General features: G+C 45.8%; 1 long non-coding RNA gene across 1 annotated transcript; it reads right to left on the bottom strand.

The window, feature by feature from the left end:
• Window positions 1–12,738: 12,738 nt before the first annotated feature.
• Window positions 12,739–22,345, bottom strand: LOC141165083 (uncharacterized). The gene is made up of 3 exons (XR_012251049.1): window positions 22,128–22,345; window positions 21,825–21,994; window positions 12,739–12,819 (listed from the first exon to the last, which is right to left on the bottom strand). It is a non-coding gene; the product is annotated as an uncharacterized lncRNA (long non-coding RNA).
• Between the last annotated feature and the right edge of the window lie 4,425 nt (window positions 22,346–26,770).

The following is a 26,770-nucleotide window of genomic DNA, read 5'->3' as shown; positions in this document are numbered from 1 at the left end:
CTGTATAGCAGACCCTCTTCTTTCTAATGGCAACATGTCGTACCTTGTTACTGTGGCCCTGCTCTATGTGTCTTTAAATTCTTAGTGGGGTTTTTCCTAAAATTGGTCAGCCGTTGGACTCACTGCATACCCTATAACTGTATAGCAGACCCTCTCCTTTCTAATGGGAACATGTTGTACCTTGCTACTGTGGCCCTGTTCTGTGTGTCTTTAAATTCTTAGTGGGGTTTTTCCTAAAATTGGTCAGCCATTGGACTCACTGCATACCCTATAACTTTATAGCAGACCCTCTCCTTTCTAATGGGAACATGTCGTACCTTGTTACTGTGGCCCTGCTCCGTGTGTCTTTAAATTCTTAGTGGGGTTTTTCCTAAAACTGGTCAGCCGTTGGACTCACTGCATACCCTATAACTGTATAGCAGACCCTCTCCTTTCTAATGGGAACATGTTGTACCTTGTTACTGTGGCCCTGTTCTGTGTGTCTTTAAATTCTTAGTGGGGTTTTTCCTAAAATTGGTCAGCCGTTGGACTCACTGCATACCCTATAACTTTATAGCAGACCCTCTCCTTTCTAATGGGAACATGTCGTACCGTGTTACTGTGGCCCTGCTCCATGTGTCTTTAAATTCTTAGTGGGGTTTTTCCTAAAATTGGTCAGCCGTTGGACTCATTGCAAACCCTATAACTGTATAGCAGACCCTCTCCTTTCTAATGGGAACATGTTGTACCTTGTTACTGTGGCCCTGTTCTGTGTGTCTTTAAATTCTTAGTGGGGTTTTTACTAAAATTGGTCAGCTGCTGGACTCACTGCATACCCTATAACTGTATAGCAGACCCTCTCCTTTCTAATGGGAACATGTCGTACCTTGTTACTGTGGCCCTGCTCCGTGTGTCTTTAAATTCTTAGTGGGGTTTTTCCTAAAATTGGTCAGCCGTTGGACTCACTGCAAACCCTATAACTGTATAGCAGACCCTCTCCTTTCTAATGGGAACATGTCAAACTTGTTACGGTGGCCCTGCTCTGTATGTCTTTAAATTCTTAGTGGGGTCTTTCCTAAAATTGGTCAGCCGTTGGACTCACTGCATACCCTATAACTGCATAGCAGACCCTCTCCTTTCTAATGCGAATATGTCTTACCTTGTTACTGTGGCCCTGCTCTTTGTGTCTTTAAATTCTTAGTGGGGTTTTTCCTAAAATTGGTCAGTCGTTAGACTCACTGCATACCCTATAACTGCATAGCAGACCCTCTCCTTTCTAATGGCAACATGTCGTACCTTGTTACTGTGGCCCTGCTCGATGTGTCTTTAAATTCTTACTGTGGTTTTTCCTAAAATTGGTCAGCCGTTGGACTCACTGCAAACCCTATAACTGTATAGCAGACCCTCTCCTTTCTAATGGGAACATGTTGTACCTTGTTACTGTGGCCCTGTTCTGTGTGTCTTTAAATTCTTAGTGGGGTTTTTCCTAAAATTGATCAGCTGTTGGACTCACTGCATACCCTATAACTGTATAGCAGACCCTCTCCTTTCTAATGGCAACATGTCGTACCTTGTTACTGTGGCCCTGCTCGATGTGTCTTTAAATTCTTAGCGGGATTTTTCCTAAAATTGGTCAGCCATTGGACTCACTGCATATCCTATAACTGTATAGCAGACCCTCTCCTTTCTAATGGGAACATGTCGTACTTGTTACTGTGGCCCTGCTCTGTGTGTCTTTAAATTCTTAGTGGGGTCTTTCCTAAAATTGGTCAGCCGTTGGACTCACTGCATACCCTATAACTGCATAGCAGACCCTCTCCTTTCTAATGGGAACATGTCTTACCTTGTTACTGTGGCCCTGCTCTGTGTGTCTTTAAATTCTTAGTGGGGTTTTTCCTAAAATAGGTCAGCCGTTGGACTCACTGCATACCCTATAACTGTATAGCAGACCCTCTCCTTTCTAATGGTAACATTTCGTACCTTGTTACTGTGGCCCTGCTCCATGTGTCTTTAAATTCTTAGTGGGGTTTTTCCTAAAATTGGTCAGCCGTTGGACTCACTGCATACCCTATAACTGTATAGCAGACCCTTTCCTTTCTAATGGGAACATGTTGTACCTTGTTAGTGTGGCCCTGCTCCGTGTGTCTTTAAATTCTTAGTGGGGTTTTTCCTAAAATTGGTCAGCCGTTAGACTCATTGCATACCCTATAACTGCATAGCAGACCCTCTCCTTTCTGATGGGAACATGTCGTACCTTGTTACTGTGGCCCTGCTCTATGTGTCTTTAAATTCTTACTGTGGTTTTTCCTAAAATTGGTCAGCCGTTGGACTCACTGCATACCCTATAACTGTATAGCAGACTCTCTCTTTTCTAATGGGAACATGTCATACCTTGTTACTGTTGCCCTGCTCGATGTGTCTTTAAATTCTTAGTGGGGTTTTTCCTAAAATTGGTCAGCCGTTGGACTCACTGCATACCCTATAACTGTATAGCAGACCCTCTCCTTTCTAATGGCAACATGTCGTACCTTGTTACTGTGGCCCTGCTCCATGTGTCTTTAAATTCTTAGTGGGCTTTTTCATAAAATTGGTCAGCCGTTGGACTCACTGCTTATCCTATAACTGTATAGCAGACCCTCTGCTTTCTAATGGGAACATGTCGTACTTGTTACTGTTGCCCTGCTCCGTGTGTCTTTAAATTCTTAGTGGGGTTTTTCCTAAAATTGGTCAGCCATTGGACTCCCTGCATACCCTATAACTGTATAGCAGACCCTCTCCTTTCTAATGGGAACATGTCGTAGCTTGTTACTGTGGCCCTGCTCTGTGTGTCTTTAAATTCTTAGTGGGTTTTTTTTACCAATTTTTGTCAGCCCTTGCAGTCACAGCATGGGCATTACCACTATTGGAGACCCGCTCCTTTATAATGGGAACATTTTTTTTACTGAGACCCTCCTCTATGTCTCTTCAAAGGGGTATTGGGTAGCGTCTGAATTTTTGGCAGCACTTGCAGTCACTGCATACGCAATAACATTATTGGAGACCCAATTGTTAATAATGGGAACAACAAAGCACAGCCGACTGATGGCTCTCTAACAATAGCTACGGCCGACTGCTGGCCTTTTAAGAATAGTAAGGGCCGTCTGATGTCCCTGTAAAAATAGGCTTTATGACTTTCAGAGTCCCTCCATCATAAATAAAATAGGATGTGTCTGATGATGTGTCACACACCACATTGCCAGATAAGGTTGTAAAATATTAAAATGACATTTCCCGGTGAATGCATTTGTCTTAAAAAATAACATAAAAAAACCAAAACAATAGGATCTTTCTTTACTATAAAAAACAGCGTCACCAATATAACCTCAATGTAGTCACATTGTTCAGCTCATGCACCTCCTCCTCCATCTCCGAAATGATCACATCACTCACAAGCTGACAGCACTGCAGCACTGCCTTGGCCAAGCGGCAACAGACTGTGCTGAAGATAACATGCTTATTGCTTAATTGACAAACCGCCCAGCGCTGCAGAGTTGTTGAAAGCTGTAACACAGCAGCCTGATCTGTGGCTCTCACCGCTGAACATACAGCCAGGCATGGTCATGTGTGACAATGGGCGGAACCTGGTGACAGAGAAATGACAGCTGGTTTTCCTCTATGCCAGCCCTTTCACCGAGCTAAAGAATATGGCTGTGGTGAAATACAACTCCCACTGAGAAGCTGTTTCAGATTGAAAAACATTGTGCCCATCAGAGGATCTGATTCTGAGGGCTAACCTTTCTCACCCGCTCAAGAGCCCCATAGCAGCTGCAAAGTTAGCGCTATCATGAACTCTCCTGAGGTAGTAGCCAAGGCACACCAGAGGATTCTCTGGTGGGACCGTCCAACCCTGCTGAGAAGCAGTCCTGGCTAAGAAAAGTGTGTGGGAAGGTTCCCGGACACTCTCTGGCTGCTTTTTTACTGAGGAGGAAACACATGCAAACACGGGAGAGCATACAAAGTCCTTGCAGATGTTGTCCTTGCTGGGATTTGAACCCAGGATCCCAGCGCTGCAAGGCCTCAGTGCTAACCACTGATCCAATGTGCTGCCATTCACCTCTAATATCTAACAGGCTGGAGAAACTTACACCTACTGCCACTCTATCTTCAGCTCCTTTTTGAGAAAATGTATTTTGTCAGCCACTCAGTCTACCAAATAAAATTCCTGAGAATGAAATTGGGGATGGCTTCGCTACTGGTACTGGGGGCAGTGCTAATACCATGGCATCATATCATAGTTTGCTGGAAATATTCCAGGCTGGTAGAAGGCAAGCAAATTCCCACAGAAAAGTACCAGCAGTAATGTTCAGGCCACTTTTCAAGTGCAAGCAGCTTTAGAGGACTTCCTGGGAGAAATGACATGCAGGGTAGATACTGTTTCCCTCTATGCCAGTCCTTTCACCGAGCTAAATACAACTCTCAGCCAAAAAAGTTGTGGAATGGCTCTGTACCGTCCCTGGCCACATTCACCTATACAAGTGTTTGTGGTTAGGCAGTCCATCCCAGTAAGTGCACTGGGGAGGGCACGGGTAATGTTGTGGGACCCGTGCTTGTGGAAGGCAGAGGTGATACCGAGAAATCTAGTGGCGGCTGGGGACCGAGTATGGACACCCGGCCGCTGCCGGCATGAGGTTGTGAAAAGCTTCCGCCTCCAAGAGCTTAAAAGGCCATATTTCAAGTGCGAAGTGCTGCCCAGAAATCTGGCAGTTTAGTGTTGCGGCCTGTAGGTGGGTGGCTGGCTGGCTGAATACTTGCACTTGCATTCCAAGTAACAGAAAACTAAGCAGATGTTGGCCTCTATCATCATCATGGCCTCACCTCGGCACTATGAACACTCCTGAAGGAGAAGCCAGGGCCCGCCGGAGGAGACTCCGGTTCTCTGGTGAGCCGGTCCAACCCTGCCGGAAAGCAGCCCTGGCTAAGAAAAGTGTGGGGGAAGGTTCCCGGACACTCTATGGCTGCTTTTTTAATGTGGATCGGCCTTGCTTATGCATGTTATTTCTCAAAAGGCATTACAGATCAGGCCATTGTCCAACTCTGTATTCAAGAAATTAAATGCGCAAAGAAAGATGTGTGTGTGTCAAAGCACCACTGACAAGTGCGAGTTGATGTTGGACGGGCTGCCATTGCTTCTGCAACAAGCTCAATTACAGGACTTCCTGGGAGAAATGACACCCAGGGTAGATACGGTTTCCCTCTATGCCAGTCCTTTCACCAAGCTAAATACAACTCTTAGCAAAAAAAGTTGTGGACTGGCTCTGTACCGTCCCTGGCCACATTCACCTGTCCACGGGTTTGTGGTTAGGTGGTCCTTCCCAGTAAGTGCACTGGGGAGGGCACCGGTAATGTTGTGGGACCCGTGCTTGTGGAATGCGGAGGCGATACCGGAAAATATTGTGGCGGCTGGGGACCGAGTATGGACACTCGGCCACTGCCGGCATGAGGTTGTGAAAAGCTTCTGTCTCCTCGAGTCTAAAAGGCCACATTTCAAGTGCAAGCAGGTGTAAAAAATTTGGCAGTATAGTATTGCAGCCTGTGGGTGGGTGCAGGACCGGCATCAGCACCCGGCACACCCGGGCAAGTGCCGGGGCCCTGAGCAGGCAGAGGGGCCCACTGGCGGTCGCGCACCCCGCCGGGCTATGGGCGGAGGAGAGCGGTGCCAGCGTCCGCCCTTCTCCGCTGCTTGCTCAGGGCCCCGGCAGCCGGATACTTACCTCTCCCCGTGCCTCCGCAGATCCTCTGTCTTCCTGCTCTGCGCTCCCTGTGACGTCTCCGGTCAGAGGGCGCGGTGACGTCTTTCCACCGCGCGCTCCCCTGAGCCGTCTCAGGGAGCGCAGAGCGGGAAGATACCGGCGACGCTGGAGTCCGGACCCGAGCAGCTGCAGCAGGTGAGGAGGAGTGAGGTGAGTATTTGACTTTTTGGGGGGGTGACATCCTGCATGGGGCATAATATGGGGGTGGTGCGCAAAATCTCTGTGCGCGCAAAATCATCTAGACGTATCCATACGTCCCAGGTCGGTAAGTAATAGGCCATACGGATGTATGGATACATTTCATGTCAGAAAGGGGTTAAAAGTGGAAATAAACATTTTTTTTTAATTATTTTTCAGACTTTACTTAATTAAAAACATTTTTTAAAAAATTTAAAACATTAACACATTACATTTTTTCAATTGATGGCACCTTCCCTTTAAAAAAGGGACGATCGGCACAGAATGAGTGTTCAAACTAAGTACAAGCAGTCCATGCTTCACGGTGGGGCCAAACATTTACATACACTTTCCCACCTGCTTGTTTTCCCTAAATATCCACATTTCCACACCCCCCCACTCATTCTTTGACAGCTCTGACTTCATAGTGCCAGAAAAGGGTGGAGATACACTACCGTTCAAAAGTTTGGGGTCACCCAGACAATTTTGTGTTTTCCATGAAAACTCATACTTATGTATCAAATGACTTGCAAAATGATTAGAAAATATAGTACAGACGTTGACAAGGTTAGAAATAATGATTTTTATTAGAAAGAATAATTTTCTCCTTCAAACTTTGCTTTTGTCAAAGAATGCTCCCTTTGCAGCAATTACAGCATTGCAGATCTTTGGCATTCTAGCTGTTAATTTGCTGAGGTAATCTTGAGAAATTTCACCCATGCTTCCTGAAGCCCCTCCACAAGTTGGATTGGCTTGATGGGCACTTTTTGAGTACCATACGGTCAAGCTGCTCCCACAACAGCTCAATGGTGTTGAGATCTGGTGACTGCGCTGGCCACTCCATTACAGATAGAATATCAGCTGCCTGCTTCTTCCCTAAATAGTTTGTGCATAATTTGGAGGTGTGCTTTGGGTCATTGTCCTGTTGTAGGCTGAAATTGGCTCCTATCAAGCGCTGGCCACAGGATATGGCATGGCGTTGCAAAATGGAGTGATAGCCTTCCTTACTCAAAATACAATTTACCTTGTACAAATCTCCCACTTTACCAGCACCAAAGCAACCCCAGATCATCACATTACCTCCACCATGCTTGACAGATGGCGTCAGGCACTCTTCCAGCATCTTTTCAGTTGTTCTGCATTTCACAAATGATCTTCTGTGTGATCCAAACACCTCAAACTTTGATTTGTCTGTCCATAAAACTTTTTTCCAATCTTCCTCTGTCCAATGTCTGTTCTTTTTCCCATATTAACCTTTTAATCTTTTTGCTTTTATTAGCCAGTCTCAGATATGGCTTTTTCTTTGCCACTTTGCCCTGAAGGCCAGCATCCCGGAGTCGCCTCTTCACTGTAGATGTTGACACTGGCGTTTTGTGTGTACTATTTAATAAAGCTGCCAGTTGAGGAGCTGTGAGGATTCGATTTCTCAAACTAGAGAGACTCTAATGTACTCGTCTTGTTGCTCAGTTGGGCAGCGGGGCCTCCCACTTCTCTTTCTACTCTGGTTAGAGCCTGTTTGTGCTCTCCTCTGAAGGGAGTAAGTAGTACACACCGTTGTAGGAAATCTTCAGTTTCTTGGCAATCTCTCGCATGGAATTGCCTTCATTTCTAAGAACAAGAATAGACTGTCGCGTTTCACATGAAAGTGCTCTTTTTTTTGGCCATTTCGAGAGTTTAATAGAACAAACAAATGTAATGCTCCAGATTCTCAAATAGCTCAAAGGAAGGTCAATTTTATAGCTTCTCAAATCAGCCAAACCATTTTCAGCTGGGCTAACATACTTGTGCAAGGGTTTTCTAAACATCCATTAGCCTTCTTACACAGTTACCAAACACAATGTACCATTGAAATACTCGAGTGGTGGTTGTTGGAAATGGGCCTCTATACACCTATGTAGATATTACAATAAAAACAAGACGTTTGCAGCTAGAATTGTCATTTACCACATTAACAATGTATATAGAGTGTATTTCTGATTCATTTAATGTTAGCTTCATTGAAATACAATGTGCTTTTCTTTAAAAAATAATAATTTCTAAATGACCACAAACTTTTGAACAGTAGTGTATATGGAAACCAAGCGGAAAGGCGTGAGAGGAGGGAAGGTGTATTTAAATGATTGGCCCCGCTGTGAAGCACTGAGTGCCTTTACTTGGTTTGAACAGCTGATAGAGTCCCTTTAAAAGCAGCACTCCAGCGTTTGTTTTTTCTCCACCGCTGGACTGGTGCTTTAAACTCAAGTCCCCTGTCCCCGTTTTTCAGTGCTATCTTGTGAGCGCAGCTTCTGACAGGCTGAACTCAGAGGTTACGTCACAAGCTCTCAATGCAAATCTATGAGAGCCAAAACGAGGCCATCACAGACTTACATTGATTCATGGAGCAACCACCGGCTCGTCACAGGAGACAGAGCGGTGGTGAAAATAGATGAAAACGCCAGACTGAATATCAGACAGGGGGCAGGAGACTTGGATTTTAAGCACCACTCCAGCGGTGAAATAAAAATACAAAACGCTGGAGTGGTGCTTTGACACAATTTTTGACTAACAAAAAATAAAAAAAAAGCAAAACTTCAAGTCAAAGTATGGTTTTCATTACCAAAGACCACCATACAGGGTGGCCCACTAGAAAAACATAGCAACAAGATTAGCTTAGATCAATTTAATAAATTAACTTCTTCCAATCTTGATCTAATTCCATGAAGATGCAGCCAATTAAAACCATAAATAGTTTTTACCACCTCAAAAACACCATGTGCACATACCCTTTATCAGCCACTATCAAAAGCAGTTTAACCACTTAAATGCCACTGTCAATCTGTCAGCAGCATGTAAGTAAACTCTCCAGCAGGATTACGCCATTTGGGTATCAATTTATATACAGGCCCATTGACACTTCCCTCTCAGCTGCCTCTAAGCTTCTATCCCTCACTTCCTCCTTCGGTCTTACCCAGTGGTCTTCCACACCCACCCACAAAGACAGCCACACGCTGGACCTCATCTTCACCCGCCTCTGTTCCCTATCTAACCTCTCTAACTCACCTCTCCCTCTCTCTGACCACAACCTACTTACATTCTCTACCCTCTCCTCTCCAGGTCAACAATCCCCACTCCACAAACTTGCACACCCTCGCAGAAATCTCAAACACCTTGACCTACACTCACTCTCTGAATCCCTTCTCCCTCTTACAGACATTAGTTCCTTACATGATGCAGATGTTGCTGCCACATTATGCAACACCACAACAGCTGCAGCTCTCGATTCGGTAGCTCCCCTCACACATACCAAAGCTCGCACAAACAGACAACCCTGGCACACCAGCCTAACTAAAGAACTGCGACGGGCCTCCAGGGTTGCTGAGCGTAGATGGAAAAAGTCCCACTCTAATGAGCACTTCATTGCATTCAAACAATCCCTCACTACCTTCAAGTCCACACTCACTGCAGCAAAACAAACATACTTCGCATCCCTCATATCCTCCCTGTCTCACAACCCCAAACAACTATTCAACACCTCCAATTCTCTCCTCCGTCCCCCAGTACCTCCTCCCTCTCCTCTTATTTCAGCCGAAGACTTTGCTTCATTCTTCAAGCAGAAGATTGACACCATCAGACAAAGCTTTTGCCTAAAGCCCCCACAGCCCCACACCACACCTACTCAACCCTCTTCCTCCAAAACCACTTTCTGCACCATTTCTGAAGATCAACTTTCCTCTTTACTCTCCAAATCATACCTCATGACCTGTAAACTTGACCCAATCCCGTCCCACCTCATCCCAAACCTTACCACTATCTTCATCCCAGCCCTAGCCCACCTCTTCAACCTGTCACTAACAAATAGTGTCTTCCCCTCATGCTTCAAACATGCCTCAATCACACCCATCCTCAAAAAGTCCTCCCTTGACCCATCCTCTCTGACTAGCTATCGCCCCATATCACTTCTCTCCTATGCCTCAAAACTACTGGAACAACACGTCCATTCTGAATTGTCCTCCCACCTCTCCTCCTGCTCCCTCTTCGACCGCCTACAATCTGGTTTCCGACCACACCATTCTACTGAAACTGCCCTGACTAAAGTCACCAACGACCTACTAACTACCAAATCCAAGCTACACTACTCTGTCCTCCTCCTCCTAGACCTGTCATCTGCCTTTGACACAGTGGGCCATTCCCTCTTACTACAAACTCTCTCATCTCTTGGCATCACAGACTTGGCCCTATCCTGGATCTCCTCATACCTAACAGACAGGACATTCAGTGTCTCCCACTCACGCACCACCTCCTCATCTCGCCCCCTATCTGTCGGTGTCCCCCAAGGTTCAGTCCTAGGACCTCTGCTCTTCTCCATCTACACCTTAGGCAGCTCATAGAGTCCCATGGCTTTCATTATCACCTCTATGCTCATGACACACAGATCTACCTCTCTGGACCCGATATCTCCTCCCTACTAACCAAAATCCCACAATGTCTGTCCGCCATTTCATCCTTCTTCTCTGATAGATTTCTAAAACTTAACATGGACAAAACAGAATTCATCATCTTTCCGCCATCCCATTCACCCCCCCCAACTGACCTATCTATCAATGTCGATGGCTGTCCACTCTCCCCAGTCCCCCAAGCTCGCTGCCTTGGGATAAACCTGGACTCTGAACTCTCCTTCAAACCACATATCCAAGCCCTTTCCACTTCCTGCCGACTCCAACTCAAAAATATCTCCCGGATCCGCACATTCCTCAACCATGAATCTGCAAAAACACTAGTGCGTGCCCTCATCATCTCCCGCCTCGAATACTGCAACCTCCTGCTCTGTGGCCTCCCTTCTACCACTCTTGCACCCCTCCAATCTATCCTAAACTCTGCTGCCCGACTAATCCACCTGTCCCCCCGCTATTCCCCGGCCTCTCCTCTCTGTCAATCTCTTCACTGGCTCCCCATTGCTCAGAGACTCCAGTTCAAAACCCTAACCATGGCATACAAAGCCATTCACAACCTGTCTCCTCCATATATCTCTGACCTAGTCTCCCGTTACATACCTGCACGTAATCTCCGATCCTCACAAGATCTCCTTCTCTACTCCCCACTTATCTCCTCCTCCCACAATCGCATACAAGATTTCTCCCGTGCTTCCCCCTACTCTGGAACTCTCTACCCCAACACATCAGACTCTCGTCGACCGTGGAAACCTTCAAAAGGAGCCTGAAGACCCACCTCTTCCGACAAGCCTACAACCTGCAGTAACCACCGCTGCATGACCAGCTCTACCCTCACCTAATGTATCCTCACCCATCCCTAATAGATTGTGAGCCCTCGCGGGCAGGGTCCTCGCTCCTCCTGTACCAGTCGCTGTCACATTATGTTCAAGATTATTGTACTTGTTTTTGCTATGAATACCCCTTTTCACATGTAAAGCGCCATGGAATAAGTGGTGCTATAACAATAAATAAATAATAATAATAATACAGGCCGGCACACGAAAAACACATGCTTGCCAAAAGCGTCAATGACAAAAAAAAATAAAAAATACTATAGGATTGTCTTCTTAGAGTGTGCGCACTGCACTCTATCAGGGTTCTCCTGTGTAGAGAGCGTGTGGTCACATGTCTGCAATTTACATACTTCAGTTCACTTAGGTTGAACAAAGCCGAGCACTTCTAGTGGCCGGAGGATTGCAAATCACATTTCTGCAATCACCAGCAACACCAGATAATCCTGACAGTGTGAAGTGCGCAAGCTGTAAGGATTCAGAAGTCTGCAGTCAGACAGAGTGACAGCCACTTTAATTGTACTCACATGTAGAATCTTGATGCTAAATAAATTTTTACTGTTCTGTATGGTGCAAAAACAACACCCCCCCCTCCCCCCAAAAAAACAACAATCAGGATTGTTGTTTTTTTTCCCCCACTAGGATTTTTTTCCCCACTATTCAGTAAACTTTATGGAATAATGAGTGCAACCTTAAATCTTCAACTAGTCTCGCAAAAGAAAAAAAAAAAAAACCTCAAAAGCAGTTAATGGAAAAATAAAGTTATGACTATTAAAAGAAGAAAACAAAAGCACACAAGTGAAATTGGCAGAATCCTTTAGGGGTTAAGCAGCCAACTGTTAGTGCACACCATTTTACACCTATACATATATATATATCATTAGATTAATAAAAGAGGTTACTCTTCTGAACTCTGTCAGTCTTTTGCATGGGATGATGTTCGCATGAACGATCTTTAACAATGATTGCCCAGTATAACATGCCAAGAGTTCTACCTGAGCTATAATGTGCTAGATTGTCCATCACTTTTTTTGTGGGCAGAAAAAACATTGTTGTCAGCACATCCACTAGCATAGAAAGGAATGTGTATGGAAATGAATGATTACTTACATGAACCTGCATTATTAGTGAAACATGGAAATGAGCGCTGATCAACATGTTCCATCGTGACTGGCAAACGTTCTATACTCCGTAATACTCGCAGCTCCTTCACCTATCAGGCTTGGGCTATATGACGACACGTGTCATGCGGCACTGAAATCGCAGCGACCCATTGGTGTCACGTTGCGACCTGTGACATACTGTGACAGCCATAGGTTACCAAACGTATTGGATTTTCTGTCGCTGGTCAGAATTCACATGCGACACACTTGTACTAAACTAAATTACAGCAAAATCAGAGCTCTAACAGTCACGAGACAGGAAGTCACAAGTTGCACAGATGTTTCCTGTTGGATGACAGTCATTGATAATGGAAAAGTTAAAGAGACTTTTTATAGACCTACAATTTACACAAATGTTTCCTTATTTAAACATACCTCCAATGTGAATGTGACTGTAAAAACCTTGAAACTCCAGTTTGTGCAGCAGCCACATCTATATGTACAGACATCTCTGAATGATACAATTATTGCATGCTTATAGTCCATTTAGCTACAGTTACGGCATTAATTAGGCGGCTCTACTACAGCTCTCTATGACCTAAGGCCGTCTTCGCGCAAAAGTGGTCTATAGTCATTGCTACATAGCAGTACGGCCAACACGTTTGGTAGTATTAGGCCATGCTCACACACCAGGATGACATGGAGCAGTGCAAAGCGTCCAGACTAGTGTTGAGCCACCCCCGTAGTGTTCGAGTTCGGTTCGGTTCGTCGAACACCCCTGTGTTCGCCGAACTGTTTGTCGAACTGTTCGTCGAACACCTTCGAACACCGTTAAAACCAATGGCAGGCAAACAAAAACACATAGAAACACATAGAAAACACCTTCAAAGGTGTCCAAAAGCTGACAAACTGCTCAGAAGACACAACTAACACATGGAAAAGTGACAAGTACATATAGTCATGCGAAAAGAAAAGAGGTGGAGGAGTAAAAGGAGGGGGAGACACAGATATAGGCATGTCATGCCCTTCTAAAATCCAAAAAGTGAGAAGCCGACACGTTCAGTCCGCTCCTGCCCGTGCCACCTCCGTGTCGCCGGGTTTGTGCCAGAGCCGCGGTGAACCCTGACGGCCAGCCCCCCTCTCCCAATACTGGTGCCTGTCCGCTGGTGGGTCAAGCGAGCCCCCCTGTGGTGGAGGCAGCTCTAAGCTTTTTAATTTAAATTGTCTCTCTAATTTGAATGAATACACTTTAAAACCTTTTACAAGGATCTATTGGAGGGCAAGTCTCATGCCAGCAGCCGCTTAATTCCAGCTCCAGTAGCGTCCACTAAAGCTGCTGCAGTTAAAAAGCTTTTATAAGGATCGAGCTCGGCTGTCCATCGCAAGGCATCCTACTGCCAGTCCCAGCCCCTATGCCTTGGGGTGCCTCCTGATGCTCTTCACTGAGTATCCCGTGGTCCCGAAGCATTTCCTTTGAAAAAATTAAGTGTCCAAACTACAGGTGGTGTAGCTTGCTTAACAGCCAGGAGAATCCGCTGACTAGCAGACACTGCTACTAGGCACAAAGTATTTCCTGGGCTAGATGCAGTTAAAAATTTGTAATTAGATACTCTCGTTGGATGCTGAGAAAGCATTCCATAGAGTCTCCTGGCACGCCATATATGATTCTCTTAAAAAGCTTGGGGTAGGGGTCTAGGGGACCCTTTTATAGCCAAATCACGGCCCTGTATCACAATACGTCACCTAGGCTGAAGATAAATGGAACTGTAGCACCCTGAGGGCTCGGTTGCTACAGAGGTATTGCACCTCACCCAGAGGTGTGATATCTCACTCTCAGGTAAGGATGGAGTGTGGATCAGGACCCGACACCTGCATGCATTACACCACATTACCGTGGGGCAGGGCGACCAATATGCCTCTGAGATGGGCACGACAGTCCCTGTAACTGGCTGGAGTGGGGGGAGGGAACACTGAGGAAGGGGAACCCTGTAGTGGAGGAGCAGGGAGGAAGCAGTTCCGGGTGCATTGAGAAGGGAGTATAAAAGGTGGGCACCATCTTAGTACAGTGCAGAGAAGACTGAGCAGAAGTGGCAGGGAGCAGGGGCTCTGCATGAGCTCTGCTCCGGAGGCGGGCCTAGTAACAGAGGCCCAGGCATGGAAGAGGGAGAAGGAAGGAAGAGGAGCGGAGAAGGCTCCAGGAATGAGGAATGAAGGGATCCCAGGGGTGCGGACGGGCGAGTCGCCACCGCACGCCCGAATCCACCTGCGTGGAGGGGTCAGGCCAAAGGGGGAGACCGGTCCCCGAAACTAGTGGAGGCAGGAAACGACCCTCAGTTAGAAACCGGAGGCTGTGACATTTTATGTGGCGCAGCCCCTCGCTACACCCGCTAGGAAGGCACCACATAGGGTCAGGGAAACTGGCGCCAAGTTTACCAAGAGGAGGCCCGAGGCAGCCGGACAGAAGGGTTGGTAAGAAAGGCCAGACAAAGGACACACAAAGGGGGTCCTGTGAAGCGCTCCAAAGTTATCTGAGAGTTGTCTGAGCCCCTCACCTGGTGAGCACAGTACGACGTGGGCAGCCGTTACCTGCAGACGTGGTCTGGATAATAAGAACTGTGAGTAAAGGCCCTGGACTGCATCACTGACTCTGTGTGCCCTGCACCATCACCCCCATCCTCCGCATACACTGCCCTGAGGCTATACTCCTCCGGTGGGGAGTTATGCTACGCTCTGCTGCACCCACAACACCAGCCTCAGCGGTCTGCCCTGCAGCGGCGGTTCACTCTGACCGCAATCCACGGATGGCGTAGTCGGACATTTAAACATCAAAACCACATAAATAGTTCCGCCACTGGTTTGACCACCCTGAGCCACGGAACCGGGTCGCCGCCACGAAGACTACAACCACCAGCATCCACCAAAAAGGGTCCGGCTCCGGGTGTCCCAAGGCCCTGGGGGTGCATCAGAACATTTTCATCACCTTTCACAATCACCAATGGGACAAGGCAGGGATGTCCTCTGTCCCCTCTCTTATACATCCTAGTGACGGAGCACCTGCTCTCATCAATTCGCCATAACCCCAGTACAAGTGCTCTCTATTTGCTGATGATGTCCTAGTATATATCACTCAATCACATATATCCATCCATGCTGTTATGGCTGAAATAGATCACTTTGTTACATGGTCAAATTTTAAAATCAATGCAGCGAAGTCTGAGGCCCTCGATGTCTCCCTCCCCAAATCCATATAGGATTCCATCCAGTCCAACTTTCCCTTTGCCTGGCCCTCACAGGGTATCAAATACTTAGGAATTCCTATTCATAGAGACCTCTCCCATCTATGTTATCTTAATTTTGGGCCCTTTATTGAACAACTCCATACAGACCACGGTTGGCAAGTTAGAACTGTAAGATTCACTACGTGAACCACTGGTGTTTTGTGGAAAAGCACATGTACACTGTGTTCCAAATTATTATGCAAAAAGTGTTTAGGAGTGATAAGGGAAGAATTTGTTTGTTTGTCAGTTAAACTCATTGATGGTGATGTGTGTCAGGGCTCTTTATATCACTGTAAGCAATTGCAGACATCTGTGCTAATTAGTTTGGCAGGTGTGTCCAATGAAAGGCAAGACTACTTAAGAAGGCTGTCTCACATTATTAAGCAGCCTACATTTTCTGCCAAAATGGGAAAGAAAAAGGATGTGTCGGCTGCCGAGAAGCAACAAATTGTGGAGTGTTTAGGTCAAGGCATGACTACAATCAACATTGTGCGATCATCAGGATGAAGTGTCTTGGCAATCAAGAAGTATGTAGCTGATTCACAGTACACACGTGTGCGTGCTGATAAGGGCAAATTGAGGACTCTTTCCTACAGGCAATTACGTCAGGTTAAAAGAGCAGCGGCAAAAAAGCCTTGTCATAGCAGCAGACAAGTTTTTGAAGCTGCTGGTGCCTCCAACGTCCCCCGAACAACAAGATGCAGGGTACTTCAGAGGTTTGCAGCTGTGCATACGCCATCCTGTCGACCTCCTCTATCCACTTCACACAAGCAGAAACGGCTCCAGTGGGCTAAACATTACATGAAGACTGATTTCAAAACTGTTTTGTTCACGGATGAGTGCCGTGCAGCGCTCGATGGTCCAGATGGATGGAATGGAGGATGGCTGGTTGATGGACACCCCACGCAAACACGGCTACAGCGCCAACAAGGAGGAGGTGGAGTAATGTTTTGGGCTGGAATCATGGGGAGAGAGATTGTCGGCCCCTTTAGGATCCCTGAAGGCGCTAAAGATGAACTCCATAATGTATGTGGATTTTCTCAAACAGCACTTCCTGCCATGGTTCAAGAAGAAGAACCGTGTATTTCACAGCAAGATCATTTTTTTGCATGATAATGCACCATCTCATGCTGCACATAAAACATCTGCATCTCTGGCTGATATGGGCATAAAAGGGGACAAACTTATTGTGTGACCCCCATGCTCCCCTGACCTCTACCCCATTCAGAACCTCTGGAGCATCATCAAAAGGAGTGTCTATGATGGCGGAAGGCAGTTCACAACTAAGCAACAGCTCTGGGATGGTATTCTGTCCTCATGCAAAACAATTGAAGCAGAAACCATCCAAAACCTGACAAATTCAATGGACGAGAGAGTACAGAAGCTCCTTTCGAACAAGGGGTCCTATGTGAAAATGTAACATCACCTAGAATAAAGTTTTGAGTTGAAAACTGCTTGATTTCAGTTTCTAATAACCTGCTAATGCTTATAATTTCAAAAATGACAATTTTTTTGGTCTTTATTAAAATGAAAAGGTTGATCGAAAAGTTTGGGGGATCTAAGAGTGTGGCAACCCAGTAGTCACGATTACTTCGAATTCTGACAATATGAGGGTCATGTTGCAGGTAGTGCAGCAAGAAGGCACTAATGTGTCTTGCGCATCTCGGAGCCCCAAAATTATTTTCCGGGCTAGATGCAGCTAAAAATTATTATTAATTTTAAATCTGGTGGAGCTTAGTATAGATGGCCTAATAGGATCAGTGCTGCACACTGCTACAAAGCCCAAATTATTTTCCAGCCAAGATACAGATAAACATGATTAGTAATTTTAAATCTGGTGGAGCTTATTATAGATGGCCTAATAGAATCAGTGCTGCACACTGCTACAAAGCCCAAATTATTTTCCAGCCAAGATACAGATAAACATGATTAGTAATTTGAAAGCTTAAAACGGTTGGTAGGGTGATTTTAACCAATCATCAAGCTTTTACTCTCCCCAGGATGACACAGGGGGAGAAAAGTCGTTTCGGATCCATGATTTGTTCATCTTTATGAACGTGAGTCTGTCTACATTATCAGTGGAGAGCCACGTGCGCTTATCTGTCAGCACACCACCAGCAGCGCTGAACACACGTTCAGACAGAACGCTGGCTGCGGGGCATGACAAGATCTCCAAGGCGTAAGTGGCTAGCTCCGGCCATTTATCCAGATTGGAAGCCCAAAAAGAGCAAGGGTCCAGTGACACAGTCATGGCTTCAATGTTTACTTGGAGATACTCCTGTACCATCGTCTCTAGGCGTTGACTATGTGTCAGACTTCTTGTCTCCTGTGGCCTTGCAAAGGATGGGCTAAAAAAGTGGTGAAATGATTCCGCAAAATTGATGTTACCAGCAGATACTGTGGTTCTGTTACGGTTTGAGTGCTGAACACTTGACGGTCCCACGGTTGGCAAGTTGGAACTGTAAGATTCACTACGTGCACCACTGGTGTTTTGTGGAAAAGCACATGTAAGATTCTGCAACAGTCTCTGCTGATACTCCTGCATGCGTGCATCCCTTTCTATGGCAGGAATAATTTTGGCAAATTTACTTTTGTACCGGGGATCTAACAGTGTGGCAACACAGTAGTCAGGATTATTTCTAATTCTCACAATTCGAGGGTCATGTTGCAGGTAGTGCAGCAGGAAGGCACTCATGTGTGTTGTGCATTCAGGAGCACCAAGTCCCTGTTGTGCTGGTGGCGAGGTAACAATCATGCTTCCTTCCTCTGTCCTCTCCCCCCAACCTCGCACAACAGAAATGTGATCAAGGTCTCCCTTATCTGATGAGTCTTCCATCAGTTCGTCCTCCACTTCTTCCTGGGCTCCTGCACCTTCCTCACTAGTTTGGCTGCTACCATGCGCCCTGGTAAAACCATCTCCCCCACCCTCACATGCCTGCCGCCTTGGTGCTGCCGACCGTCTGGACCTTGCAGATGTTAGCCCTTCCGCATACAACTCCTCCTCCTCTACTTCCTCCACCTCCTCTTGTGCCACCACCTGACTCCGAATTCTGTTTAACATGTGCTCCAGCATGTAAATCACCGGAATAGTCATGCTGATAATGGCATCGTCAGCGCTAAACATCTTTGTCGCCATTTCAAAACTGTGCAGAAGGGTGCATAGGTCCCTGATCTGAGACCACTCCTCCAGCGTGATTTGCCCCACCTCTGGATCTCGTTGGCCCAGGCTATACGTCAGAACGTATTGCACCAGGGCTTGTCGGTGCTGCCACAGTCGCTGCAACATGTGCAGAGTTGAATTCCACCGGGTAGGCACATCGCATTTTAGCCGGTGAAGTGGCAGGCCCAACGACTTCTGTAGAGATGTAAGTCGCTGAGCTGCGGGATGCGAACGGCGGAAGTGAGCACACAGCGACCGTGCCCTCTGCAGAAGACCATCTAGTCTGGGATACTGGGCTAAAAATTGCTGGACAACCAGGTTCAACACGTGAGCCATACAAGGCACGTGTGTGACATTGCCCTTCAGGTTTAATTTGCAACCTGATGGAGGTCAGTATAGATGGACTAATAGAGAAAGTCCCACACACTGCTAGAAGGCCAAATATTTTTTCAAAGCTAGATGCAGTTCAAAATTATATTCAGTTTGCAACCTGATGGAGGTCAGTATAGATGGACTAATAGAACAAGTCCCACACACAGCTAGAAGCCCAAATATTTTTTTCAGAGGTAGATGCAGATAAAAATTATTTTTAATTTGCAACCTGATGGAGGTCAGTATAGATGGACTAATAGAGAAAGTCCCACACACTGCTAGAAGGCCAAATATTTTTTCAGAGCTAGATGCAGAAAAAAATTATATTCAGCTTGCAACCTGATGGAGGTCAGTATAGATGGACTAATAGAACAAGTCCCACACACAGCTAGAAGCCCAAATATTTTTTCAGAGGTAGATGTAGAAAAAAATTATATTCAGTTTGCAACCTGATGGAGGTCTGTATAGATGGATTAATAGAACAAGTCCCACACACAGCTAGAAGCCCAATATTTTTTCAGAGGTAGATGCAGAAAAAAAATTATTTTTAATTTGCAACCTGATGGAGGTCAGTATAGATGGACTAATAGAGAAAGTCCCACACACTGCTAGAAGGCCAAATATTTTTTCAGAGCTAGATGCAGAAAAAAATTATATTCAGTTTGCAACCTGATGGAGGTCAGTATAGATGGACTAATAGAACAAGTCCCACACACAGCTAGAAGCCCAAATATGTTTTCAGAGGTAGATGCAGATAAAAATTATTTTTAATTTGCAACCTGATGGAGGTCAGTATAGATGGACTAATAGAGAAAGTCCCACACACTGCTAGAAGGCCAAATATTTTTTCAGAGCTAGATGCAGAAAAAAATTATATTCAGTTTGCAACCTGATGGAGGTCAGTATAGATGGACTAATAGAACAAGTCCCACACACAGCTAGAAGCCCAAATATTTTGTCAGAAGTAGATGCAGATAAAATTATTTTTAATTTGCAACCTGATGGAGGTCAGTATAGATGGACTAATAGAGAATGTCCCACACACTGCTAGAAGGCCAAATATTTTTTCAGAGCTAGATGCAGATAAAAATTATTTTTAATTTGCAACCTGATGGAGTTCAGTATAGATGGACTAATAGAGAAAGTCCCACACACTGCTAGAAGGCCAAATATTTTTTCAGAGCTAGATGCAGAAAAAAATTATATTCAGTTTGCAACCTGATGGAGGTCAGTATAGATGGACTAATAGAACAAGTCCCACACACAGCTAGAAGCCCAAATATTTTTTCAGAGGTAGATGCAGATAAAAATTATTTTTAATTTGCAACCTGATGGAGGTCAGTATAGATGGACTAATAGAGAAAGTCCCACACACTGCTAGAAGGCCAAATATTTTTTCAGAGCTAGATGCAGAAAAAAAATATATTCAATTTGCAACCTGATGGAGGTCAGTATAGATGGACTAATAGAACAAGTCGCACACACTGCTAGAAGCCCAAATATTTTTTCAGAGCTAGATGCAGAAAAAAATTATATTCAATTTGCAACCTGATGGAGGTCAGTATAGATGGACTAATAGAATGATGCTATGCCCAAAAGATTTTACTTCACTAGGTGCAGTAAAAAAATTGGTATTCTATACACAGGTGGTATATCTTGCAACACAGATAGGCTACTCCACTGACTAACACGCTCTGCAGTAGGCCAAAAAGGATTAGCTTTGCTAGATTCAGCCAAATGCTGTGAAAAAAACTTGCACAGCACTGGCACAGACCTGCCTGGCAAAAACTGATAGGAACTGATGTAACCTAGTCCTGAAAAGGACTGCAATTACAATTAGTCTTTACTCCCACAATCTATCTATTTAAGAGCACAGACCTGCCTGATAAAAGTCGTAGGAAATGCTGTAACCTAGTCCTTAAAAGGACTGCAATCACAACTATTCCCTACTCCCAAGCTATCTGTAGATTTGTGCGAAAATTGGCTTGAAATTAACAAGGTATAGCGCACACAGCAACAGCGGTGCCGTCTAACACGCAGCTGCAGCAGTGAGAAAATGGTGGCGACGGGGAAAATGGCTTGGTCTTATAGGGCAAGGACATCTGACATACACTGCCAATGACACATGCCCTTGCTTGTGTGAAAAACAGCAGTTCGCTCCGTGTGTGCGCTGCTGATAGGCTGACAGACTGCACCTCCCCACTGCAAATGCGGGAAAGAGAAAAAAAAATGGAGATCTTCATTATTCCTGCAGAGATCCATCCCCTGCCCCTCCCCCCACCCCGCTGTACACTCAAACTGCGTATTAACATTAATTTTCATCATTACTGAGAAAAAGTCCAGTTATGATTTTGGTGCACGAACAGTTATCGAACATAACCTCGAACAGCCGAATTTTTCTCAAATCGTTCGTGTTCACCGAACAGCTCGAACACCGCCCAAAACAGCTCGAATTTGAGATTGGCGAACAGTTCGAGTAGAACAACGCTCATCTCTAGTCCAGACTAGCCCGTTCAATGAAGAAAATACTTGTGGCTACCTGAAGCAGCTTCTGCACCAAGAAACGACAAGTCACATCTACCCTATATTAACTACATTGATGATTCTCACCCAAATCAAGTGAGTGACAAAGAATCACTTGTACACAAATGTAAAATAAATCATACAATAATCACACTATAAAGGAAGAGAAAAATCAAAGATCACCTGTGGATGGGTCCACTAGCTTATGAAGCTCATCCATTGCAGTCCCACCAGGGTAGTTGTAATGGGATACGTACAAAGAGGTGGCAGAGTATGCTGCATTTCCAAAAAGATGGGCTATGACTAAGAAAGTGCCACATTTGAAAATCCATGATTTCCGATAATTCTGATGTCTGCATTGGTATAAAAAGTAAAGCAATAAATACAATCAAACTAATTTTCCTACTTTACTACAGAGACCATGACCCGGTATAGTGTTAGTCGTGCCCAAAGCAATAGCAATTGGCAAGCAACCCGTATACTTACAGATATGAACATCCTTTAGAAGCCACTATGTTTAACAGAGGAAATGTGTAAATGATAAACCGAAGTTCTTTGTGAGGAAGGAAGGAGTATAAGAATATGAAAGCCACAACTGGTGCAATCAGAAGTCGCATCCTTTTATCAAAGAGGCCAAACGGCAGAAGGAAGAAACTAAACGCCATTGCTCGCGGCACTGCGGAATAAAAATACCACAAAAAGGGCAAGGTCTTATGAGTCACTTAAGGAAAAGCTTGTGCCCACAAATGAATCAAAGCAAGACGTTTCAATCAAACTGTGTTTTGTATCATGATATAATACAGGTGCATCTCACTAAATTAGAATATCAAAAAATTAATTTCAGTTCTTCAGTACAAAAAGTGAAACTCATTATATAGAGTCATTACAAATAGTGCTCTATTTCAAGCGTTTATTTCTGTTAATGTTGATGATTATGGCTTACAGCCAATGAAAACACAAAAGTCATTATCTCAAACTACAATAATTAAAAAAACACCTGCAAAGGCTTCCTAAGCGTTTAAAAAGGTCCCTTAGTCTGTTTCAGTAGGCTCCACAATCATGGGGAAGACTGCTGACTTGACAGATGTCCAGAAGGCAGTCAATGACACACTCCACAAGGTCCCAGAGTTTGAAGAGTGGAGAGGCACACAATCCAAGCGGCTTGAGGTCTAGTGGGAAGTTTCCACAATCAGTGATGGTTTGTGGAGCCATGTCATCTGCTGGTGTAGGTCCACTGTGTTTTATCAAGACCAGCGCAGCCGTCTACCAGGAAATTTTAGAGCACTTCATGCTTTCCTCTGCCGACGAGCTTTTTGGAGATGGAAATGTCATTCTCCAGCAGGACTTGGCACCTGTCCACACTGCCAAAAGTACCAATACCTGGTTTAAAAACAGTATCACTGTGCATGATTGGCCAGCAAACCAGCCTGACCTTAACCCCATAGAGAATCTATAGAGTATTGTCAAGAGGAAGATGAGAGACACCAGACCCAACAATGCAGACGAGCTGAAGGCTTCTATCAAAGCAACCTGGGCTTCCATAATACCTCAGCAGTGCCACAGGCTGATCGCCTCCATGCCACGCCGAATTGATGCAGTAATTGATGCAAAAGGAGCCCCGACCAAGTATTGAGTGCATTTACTGAACATACAGTTCAGTAGGCCAACATTTCAGATTTTAAAATCATTTTTCAAGCTGGTGTTATAAAGTATTCTAATTTACTGAGATAATGATTTGTGTTTTCATTGGCTGTGAGCCATAATCATCAACATTAACAGAAATAAAGACTTGAAATAGATCACTCTGTTTGTAGTGACTCTATATAATATATGAGTTTCACTTTCTGTATTGAAGAACTGAAATAAATTAACTTTTTGATGATATTCTAATTTAGTGAGATGCACCTGTATATAAAGTCAGATTGAATTTTTCTTAAAGGGAATCTTTCACCACATTTGACCTATCTAAACTATTAATATGGGCATACAGGTTATGAACAGCTGAGGAGAGTGATACCTGTATGCCTCATATCAGATGCCTTGTTGTTGATAATCATCTTTTATCACTTCATATAAATGACCTCTTCCAGGCTATGGTGAGGATGCTGCTCAGCAGATAACGGTCTCCAGATCTTGTTTTACATGAAGGTGGGGTTACCAGTGTGATGTGTGATGGCCGCTCTCTGATCTCACTGCAGAGCTGTGTGTGATTATACCTGACACATCTGCAGGTTCCTCTCTGCTCCGGCTTCCATCTCACAGGCAGACAGGGTTGTAATATTGTCACAATACAGCAGAGCTCAGAGAGAAGCAACAATGTGTTTGCAAGACAAATGTCATTTCTCCTGTGCTGTGTTAGTTACTCGTTACCAGTGAGACAAACCCTTCATGCAGGGCCGGCGTCAGCACCCGGGCAAGTGCCGGGGCCCTGAGCAGGCAGAGGGGCCCACTGGCGGTCGCGCACCCCGCTGGGCTATGGGCAGAGGAGAGCGGTGTCAGCGCCCGCCCTTCCCCCCGCTTGCTCAGGGCCCCGGCAGCCGGATACTTACCTCTCCCCGTGCCTCTGCAGATCCGCTGTCTTCCTGCTGTGCGCTCCCTGTGACGTCTTTACACCGCGCCCTCCCCTGAGCCGTCACAGGGAGCGCTGAGCGGGAAGACGCCGACAACGCTAGAGTCCGGACCCGAGCAGCGGGCAGCAGGTGAGGAGGAGGGAGGTGAGTATTTTTTTTTTAATGTATGGAGGCATAGGGAATTATAAAGATGGGGTGGTGGCATCCTGCATGGGGCATTATAAAGAGAGGGGGAGGGGTGGGGGTGACATCCTGCATGGGGCATTATAGAGAGAGGGGGGGTGACATTCTGCATGGGGCATTATAGAGAGGGGGAGTGACAGCCTGCATGGGGCATTATAGAGAGAGTGGGTGACATCCTGCATGGGGCATTATAAAGAGAGGGGGGGGTGACATCCTGCATGGGGCATTATAGAGAGAGGGGGTGACATCCTGCATGGGGCATTAGAGAGAGAGGGGGTGACAGCCTGCATGGGGCATTATAAAGAGAGGGGGAGGGGGTACATCCTGCATGGGGAATTATAAAGAGAGGGGGGGTGACATCCTGCATGGGGCATTATAGAGAGAGGGGGTGACATCCTGCATGGGGCATTATAAAGAGAGGGGGGGTGACATCCTGCATGGGCATTATAGAGAGAGGGGGTGACATCCTGCATGGGGCATTATAGAGAGAGGCGGTGACAGCCTGCATGGGGCATTATAAAGAGAGGGGGAGGGGGTACATCCTGCATGGGGCATTATAAAGAGAGGGGGGTGACATCTTGCATGGGGCATTATAAAGAGAGGGGGGTGACATCCTGCATGGGGCATTATAAAGAGAGGGGGGTGACATCCTGCATGGGCATTATAAAGAGAGGGGGGTGACATCCTGCATGGGGCATTATAAAGAGAGGGGGTGACATCCTGCATGGGGCATTATAAAGAGAGGGTGGTGACATCCTGCATGGGGCATTATAAAGAGAGGGGGTGACATCCTGCATGGGGCATTATAAAGAGAGGGGGTGACAGCCTGCATGGGGCATTATAAAGATTTGGGGGTGACATCCTGCATGGGGCATTATAAAAAGGGGGGGTGACATCCTGCATGGGGCCTTATAAAGAGGGGGGATACATTCTGCATGGGGCATTAAAAAGAGGGGGGGTGACAGCCTGCATGGGGCATTATAAGGGGGGGAACAGCCTGCATGGGGCATTATAAGGGGGGGGTAGCCTGCATAGTGCTTTATGTGGGGGGTAACAGCCTGCATGGAGCATTATAAGGGGGGGGCAGCCTGTATGGGGCATTATGTGGGGGGTAACAGCCTGCATGGAGAATTATATGGGGGCCAGTATCCTGTATGGAGCGTTATAAGGGGACCAGTATCCTGTATGGAGCGTTATATGGGGGCCAGTATCCTGTATGGAGCTTTATAAGGGGACCAGTATCCTGTATGGAGTGTTATATGGGGGTCAGTATTCTGTATGGAGCCTTATATGGGGTCCAGTATTCCGTATGGATCCTTATATGGAGGCCAGTATTCCGTATGGAGCCTTATATGGGGGCCAGTATTCCATATGGAGCCTTATATGGGGGCCAGTATTCCGTATGGAGCCTTATATGGGGGCCAGTATTCCGTATGGAGCCTTATATGGGGGCCAGTATTCCATATGGAGCCTTATATGGGGGCCAGTATTCCGTATGGAGCCTTATATGGGGGCCAGTATTCCGTATGGAGCTTCATATGTGGGCCAGTATTCCGTATGGAGCCTTATATAGGGGCCAGTATTCCGTATGGAGCCTTATATAGGGGCCAGTATTCCGTATGGGGCCTTATATGGGAGCCAGTATTCCGTATGGGGCCTTATATGGGGGCCAGTATTCCGTATGGGGCCTTATATGGGGGCCAGTATTCTGTGTGAAGCGATTCGCCGGTTTCTGAGCTATTGTGGAATTTACAATAGATATTGCTCATGTAATGTAAGAAGTGAAATCTTTGCACTGTACTATATATATATATATATATATATATATATATATATATATATATATTCTCTGCAGTATCTGTGTATCATGAATCGTGGTATGTATTAAAGGGACCTACTGAGACTCTTTCGCCCGGGGCCCAGAAAAACCTGGAGCCGGCCCTGGGTGGGTGGCTGCCTGCATACTTGCACTTGCATTCCAAGGAATGGGGTAGGGACAACTGAACGCTGCAGTGGGACAAGAACGTGGACAGTGATTGTTGCAAGTCTGCAACGACAGGTGCATGGCGGGAGGCATCTTCGCATGCGCCAAGTATCACTTATGATGGGCACACTTTTAGGCAGTGACCTGGGAGTCAGCGATGCTTCCAGAGGTCTTCCCCATGCTGTTCCCATATCTTTTCAGCACTGTATGCATGTGTCTGATGATGTGTCACACACCACATGGCCAGATAAGGTTGTAAAATGTTAAAATGACATTTCCTGGTGAATGCATTTGTCTTGGTTGAAAGCAATTCAAAAGTGCAAAACTACATCAAAAATGCTACGTGTGAACATAGCCCAAGTTGTGAAGTAGTATTTTTGGTTTTGGTTATT

The sequence above is a fragment of the Phyllobates terribilis genome, unplaced genomic scaffold (assembly GCF_046119375.1).
Source record: "Phyllobates terribilis strain yellow unplaced genomic scaffold, ASM4611937v1 Scaffold_11__3_contigs__length_659146591, whole genome shotgun sequence".
NCBI lineage: Eukaryota > Metazoa > Chordata > Amphibia > Anura > Dendrobatidae > Phyllobates > Phyllobates terribilis.
This window is presented reverse-complemented; position numbering and strand designations above follow the sequence as displayed.